This window comes from Lytechinus variegatus, chromosome 13, assembly GCF_018143015.1.
Source record: "Lytechinus variegatus isolate NC3 chromosome 13, Lvar_3.0, whole genome shotgun sequence".
In the NCBI taxonomy this organism is placed as follows: Eukaryota; Metazoa; Echinodermata; class Echinoidea; order Temnopleuroida; family Toxopneustidae; genus Lytechinus; species Lytechinus variegatus.
The window spans coordinates 788,990-796,177 of record NC_054752.1 but is presented as its reverse complement, the minus strand read 5'-3'; positions in this window follow the sequence as shown (position 1 = coordinate 796,177).

The window sequence follows — 7,188 nt, the reverse complement described above, 5'->3', positions numbered from 1 at the left end:
GTCAAGTTGATAAGTGAAAGTTTGAACAATATTGGACAAACAACAAGAAAGGTTATGAATTATTAAAAGTTGTAAATATTGGTAATCACTATACCCATGGAGACTTCAAATTGGCCACAAATGGGTTATCATAGTGATGTAAGGCAAAGACTACTCTTGATGTACTCCAATCACTGAACTGTACACTAGTGGACAGATGAGTGACTCCAATTATTATTATTATTAGTTTGGCGTCACCTGTGCCTGGGAGGCGAAAAGCGAACTGAATCACTGTGACCCGCAGGTCTCTCCTCCCGATATAACTGATAGGGGGGATGCAGGTGGACCACTACACCGGGGTTTCCCCCTACTCTATAGTGCAATGGGTTCTTAACGTGCAAAGGTGGTGACTCTACACGGGGCCTCCATTTAACGTCCTATCCGAGGGACGGAGTGTTTTCCATTGTAACATAGCCTGCTTCTATGAAACATGGGAGAGACGTTTACACACAACGCACTGGCTTCAGTCATCAGCCCGCGGGGTGGACTCCAACCCACGATCTTTTGGTTCGACGGGCAGACGCGTTACCGATCTAGCCAACACCGCTCTCAATATCCAATACATATTATGGCTAAATTGTTATTTTTCCGAAGTTTTATTTCAAATCATAATTTTCTTTCATGAGGACATAAAACAATATACTACCTGGGTTATATTTAGATTACTGCCCTAGGGGAATGGGTACTCAGGAGAAAACCACAAATCCCTGATAATTAAGTCCCTGGCTTATGGGAAAGTTGTCTTTGCTCCTTGTCATACTTACTCGGTTGCCAATTTGAAATCAACATAGTTTTCGTGATCTCAGCTATAACTTGCTTATTGTTTGTCCGATTTATTTCAATTTTTCACCATTCTGTTTAATTTATTTTTCTCCTTCCCAATAAAACATTTTATTGCCAAGGCTGGATTCCCACTTTTTTCGGATTTGCAAGAAAAAAAAATAAAGGGGAAAAATAGGTGAAAGGGAGAATGAACAGCAAATAAATTAAACGAAAATAAAAAGGAGGAAAAACAGGGGGAAACGGTGAGGTAGTATATTCATGCAGCTAACTGTAAAGGCAGAAGGACAAAAATGGACGGGGGGGGGGGGGGGAGAAAGCAAGGAAGTAAGTGACTAAGGCCGGGATAAGAAGACCTGGAACGTATAATTAAAACAATAACTTTCAGGCCATTAGGCCTTTCAGCCCACGCTCGCATTGACTGATTAGTCAGGCAGCATATAGTCTGCAGGCACAGACCCTGATTGGACCTTTGATCAACAAGTGTGCCTCCACGCAAAGACTAGCACATACAAAACTTGCTGAGCGAGAGAGCCTTTAGTACACAAGGCATGAGTAGGCTGCACATTCAGACCCTTATTTCGAGTGAAGGGTTTGCCCAGCAGACTAGGCAGCATATGTCATGATTTACCGGCTACTTCGACAAATTGGCTAAGTCTGATTTTTCACTTTTATATGTGATTGGTGACATCACAAGGATCAACTTTCAACTTGGTGACAAATTTCTAATGGTCATCTTGACCATGTGAGGGGTCAAAATGGGGTCAATAGGGGTCAATTTTTGGAATTGCCCCGATTGTGTCGAGTTATACATCAATTATGCTGATGTGATATATTTTGACCATTACTCGATCTCTGGAGCCAAGAAGGGCTACACAATTCTGGTGTGCTGTTCTGAGCTAATCATCGGGGCCGCTTTTGCATATTGTAAAGAGAAATTTATAGATTTCGTGCATACTTTTGGTCAATTATTATGTATTTTTCAGTAAAAAAAATATGCAAGTTTTCACAATTTCTGGGGGCCGCTGCCACCTCCGCCCGCTGCGGCATGGCCGTGGTTTACTTCAATGAAATTTGATGTGATTATTCTTTCTGGCAACATCCAGGTAGTTCACAAAGTAGAGAAAAAAAACTACAAAAGAACAATCAGCATCTATGCATATCATTATCGTGAGAACAGGTATTAAGTTTAAATTCACGTTGTATGCTCTGGAAAAATAGTATGCCTAAAAGCCGTGTTAATGACAGCACAATCAGAAATATTGTGCAGTCCTTTTTGGCTCCAGAAATGGTCAGAATATATCACATCAGCATAATGGACACTAACGACTACAATGAGCATGCCTGAAAAATGTTGCCTCTTTGTTAGAAATAATATAACCGTCACTCGTTCCAATTAATCAAGGAACAATTGGAGCCCAACTTACCATATCATCCTCAATCCTCACCTCATTATCTTATTCGTAAGTTAAGTCAAATAAGATGTTGGGCATCTTTCTTTGGAGTTGGGAGCACTGATCAATCGATGTGTTTATTAGCATAGTATTACACATATACCCCAGTACAGTACATTACAATATTTTTCTGTTGATTAAAATATTCTGTACAAAGCAAATAGATGAAATGTTTCTTTACATATCAAAGACCGGTAAATTGGAAATGAAAAGAACTTGAATTGAGTTCCTAAATCAAGCAACTCGGAAAGAGCTGGTTGCACTTATAACGTCATGAAGATGATACGATTTTTATAGATTTTGTCAAGTCGTTTCAAGGTATTCCTGCAATAAACCATGATACCACACTCAAACTATTCGACGTCTATCACTGTTTATATATTTTGTTCCTAAATGAGCACATTTTACCCCCTTTTTATCTAATGGATAAGGTCTTAATCGCTAGAGGGTATTCATTTGTCTCGCAATCTACTATGGTCAACAAGGAAATTCGTGATCACTCTCGCAAAAATTGTTCACTGGCTTTCTAGGAAATTCGTGATAATGTCTTCTTCAGAGACTTTTCAAAATGAAGAACCTACGTCTATATTCAAACCGCTTTTATAGTGTATTTTTGCTACCAATGAAAGTTTGTTGACCTCTTGACCTTTCCCTGACCTTGTCTTGACCCTTATTATCTTCTGGATAACGACTTCTGAAGATGAACTTATTAAAATCGGGGCAATTCCAAAAATTCACCCCTATTGACCCAATTTTGACCCCTCACATGGTCAAGATGACCATTAGAAATTTGTCACCAAGTTGGAAATTGTTCCTTATGATGTCATCAATCACATAAAAGTGAAAAATCAGACTTAGCCAATTTTTCGAAGTAGATGACATATGCTGCCTGACTAGATCCGAAATGAGATAAAATGACATGAAGTAAAAATAATAAAGAGAATGATTCTGCTCGTAGTAGTACGTGGGCGGAAATCCCAGGGGGGACAGGGGGACGTGTCCCCCCTACTCAAAATAGTAGGGGGACACAATATCAAATGTCCCCCAACTATTTTGGGTCTTTGGTGATTCTAAGAAATATATCACTCAAAATGGGTATAAAACGTGCGTTTTGGGACGAGATGACCTTTTTTTTGCTCGAATTTTAGGTAATAGCCTTTTTTTTTTGCTTGTCAAATTTTCCAGACCCTTGTCCCCCCTACATTTTTGGGAGAGATTTCCGCCCCTGGCGATATGGGTCAAAGTCATTCAGTTCGCTTTTAGCCTCACACTGGTGACGATAAACTAATAATAGTAATAACAATAATTCACTCATTCTGTTCATGGGTTTGAGGTCTCAAATGTCAGGTGTGAACAGGGCCATAGCTAAAAGTGTGTGCAACCCCCCCCCCTCTGGATATCCCGGTAAACTGGGCTCCAAAATGGAAAAAAATAGAAAAGGGGCAAGATTGAAAATAGAAATTACTGGGAAATAATAATAACGGCATGTGCTGCACTCAACCCAGGTGAGGTAAATGGGTACCGGTAGGAAGTAATTCCTTAAAAAGCTGTGTGCGCTATGAACGCCTAGCTTATCCGGGTAATATAGGAGCGCCTTGAGCACCTAACAAGGTGGATATGTGCGCAATATAAATACCCTAAATTATTATTGTTATCTATTTATTTATTTATTTAGTTATTTTGTTTTATTTATTTCATACTGCAGGGTATATAGGCCTGTTCAGTTCTTAAAACTGCTTTACAAAGGCGCCCTGCAGTTTAAAATACATGTCAAGTTAACTGTAAAATATATCATTAAAAAAAACAATCAACGTCAAAAATACAAAATACAAACTATTTAACATCAGAAACAATTAACACCAAAAAATATAGAGGGGAAGTGACAATTTAAACATACAGGTACAAAGCATTGTAAATCAATGGAATATCATTTCGCTCTTTATCAATTCGTATGAAAGGCTTTGCATATTTTTTTAAAAAACTAACAAGGAGGTACAGGCTTGTAAATTTGAAGGAATGCATTAAATAATTTGGGTCCGAAATATACGAAAGATTTTCTTTTAGTTTTATATTCAATTCTAGCTTTGGGAAGCTGAAGGGGGCATCGCAAAGAAAACCGTCACGGTGTCCTGTATTTCACGGGCCATTTACATACTAAAGGTTTTAAATAATTTGGAACTAAATTATTCATCATTTTATATACAAGAACACAATACTGATATTTTATACGCTGATCTACTGATTGCCACTTCAGTGACTGCAACAAAGAAATTTGTGATGTATTGTAATCTTTTTTTCAAAAGCATCCTGGCATATTTATTTTGAAGTTTTTGTATCTTATCTAAATGTATTTTTGCACTGCTTCCCCAAGATGTACTACAGTAATCAATGTAAGGTAAAATCATAGAAAAGTACAGCTTCTTCATGATATTAAAGGACAGTAAATGCTTAATCCGCCTTATACAATATATTGCTCGAGATATTTTACAAACGATATTAGTGATATGTTCACACCAAGTCAAGCCCGGATCGAGCATGACACCTAAGTATTTAATCTTTTTTACATTTTCTAATTGTATGTTCCTGAATTTCACTGATCGTAAATAGTGATCAAAGTGTCCAATATTTTGGTATGTATGTTTTAAACCACAAGGCCTATATGTATCAAATTGCGCTTCCAGCACGTATTTATTACTTATCATTCCCCATTTACGGTTGAATATATCTATAATGAATCATATAAAAAGTATTATCATGATGATAAGGAGTGAGTAGGAGAGAGCGAAGCGAATCGGCTCTGGATGAAATTTTCTTTGCGGCCCGTTTATGTCCTTGCTAAATATTAATGGGATGAAAATATTTATATATACATGTAAATAAATAGAGTAAAATTCACAAAGCAAAATACTAAAAATTTCATCCAAATCGGATAACAAATAACGAAGTTATTGGATTTTAAAGTTTATCAATAATTTGTAAAAACAGTTATATGCACATCATCATGGATATTCATTAGGTGGGCTGAATTAGATGTCACATCCCCACTTTCCTTTTTCTTATGTTATTACATGAAATTATAAATGTGTCATTTTTTCACATAATGTGTAATTGATGTGTCTCCGTTATGATGAAATAAGTTGTGGCAACAAATAACTATTGTACTTAATCAGTTGTCAATCCAATTGTTTTAGTTCTTGGTAGAGAAATTTTGAATAAACCTAATTTTGTATAATGAAATAAAAAAAGAACAAGGATATGACATCATCAGTCCACCTAAACCTAATGAATATTCATAAAGAAATGCCTAGAACTCCTAAAACTGTTTCACCAAATAATGCAAATCTTTAAAATTTACTAAATAACTTCAGTCGATTCATTTTTCAGATGGGGTGGGGGGGGGGCAACGTCATGAATTCCAAAGGCGCTCGATTACACAAAACAAACAAACAAACTCACCCATATACACACACACCCTCACACACACACCCAGACACACACATAGGCCTATGTATGTACACTCTTAAAACAAATCAGTCAAATTGACTAGACTAGTAGTCAGCTGGGTGCAACTGATATGGCAATCACTGATATTCGAATTTCTGACATATATTCTAGTCAGAAATAACTCCGTTCTAGTAAAATATGACTAGAATAACAGTTGCTCCCAGCTGACCCTATTAACTAGTCATTTTTGACTGATTTGTTTTTAGAGTGTATATGTATGTATATACATATATATATATATACATATATATATATATATATATATATATATATATATATATATATATATATATATATATGTATATATATACACATCAGGAATGCGAAACAAATTCACGAGTAATGCAGTTTTTGTAATGCCAACAATTAAGTTCTTTTATTAACTCTCCAAATTTTCGGTAGACCTCTACCTTCTTCAGGGAAGATTCGTGAATTGTGACAAGTTTGAATGACAGTTGTTTTTTATTAAAGCGTATATATATATGTATATATATATACATATATATATATACATATATATATACATGTATGTATATATATCTCACCAACAAAATGAATGCGAGCGCGAAGCGCGAGCTCAAATTTTCTAGTACACTGACCTGAAAAAACAGGTAAAAGGTACCGTCCTGTTTGTAGTAACTCATGAGTAGGATACATATCTCACTACACAGATGATGCGAGTGCCGAGAGCGAGCTGAACTTTGTTTATATTCTGACCTGAGAGCTTGATATTCTAAGGATTTTTGGTACCAATGATTAAGATGGGTATCTAAAAGAACAATAGATGCGAGCGCGAAGCGTGAGCTGAAAATTTTGATATTCTGATCTGAAAAAAATGACAGTTTAATGGACGTTTTTAATCAAGAACAAGATCTAGATCAAACAAAAGATTATTGCAAATCGGAGCGGGATTTTTTTTTGAGGTTTAGAACTGAAAACGGGACATTCTATCCACCTATTTAATCATGAAAAGTATGGGTTTTTGCTACAGATGTGATGTGAGCGCAAAGCGCGAGCTGAAATTTTTTATATTCCTATCTGAAAAGCGGACATTTTGAGCACGATTTTGAATAAAGAACGAGTTGCGTATCTCAATCTCACTTGCTGATTTCTATGTAACATTACAATCTTATTTCATTTTTGCACATCCGGAATTATTGGGGGAGGGGGGCAAAACGATATGTTTGCCCCCCCCCCCGTATTTTCATCGGTGGGGTGATCGGCCCCCAGGATCGACGCCTCTGCTTCATTCATTATTTATTATCCGATTTTGATCAGAGTTTCAGCATTTTGCTCTGTGAATTTTACTCTTTTTTAAAGAAAACATTCTGGACTATCCCTTTGAATGAATATTACATCGGGGTAAATGGAGCGAAGTCGTTCCGCTCTGGTGATCATGGTGGTAATTAAT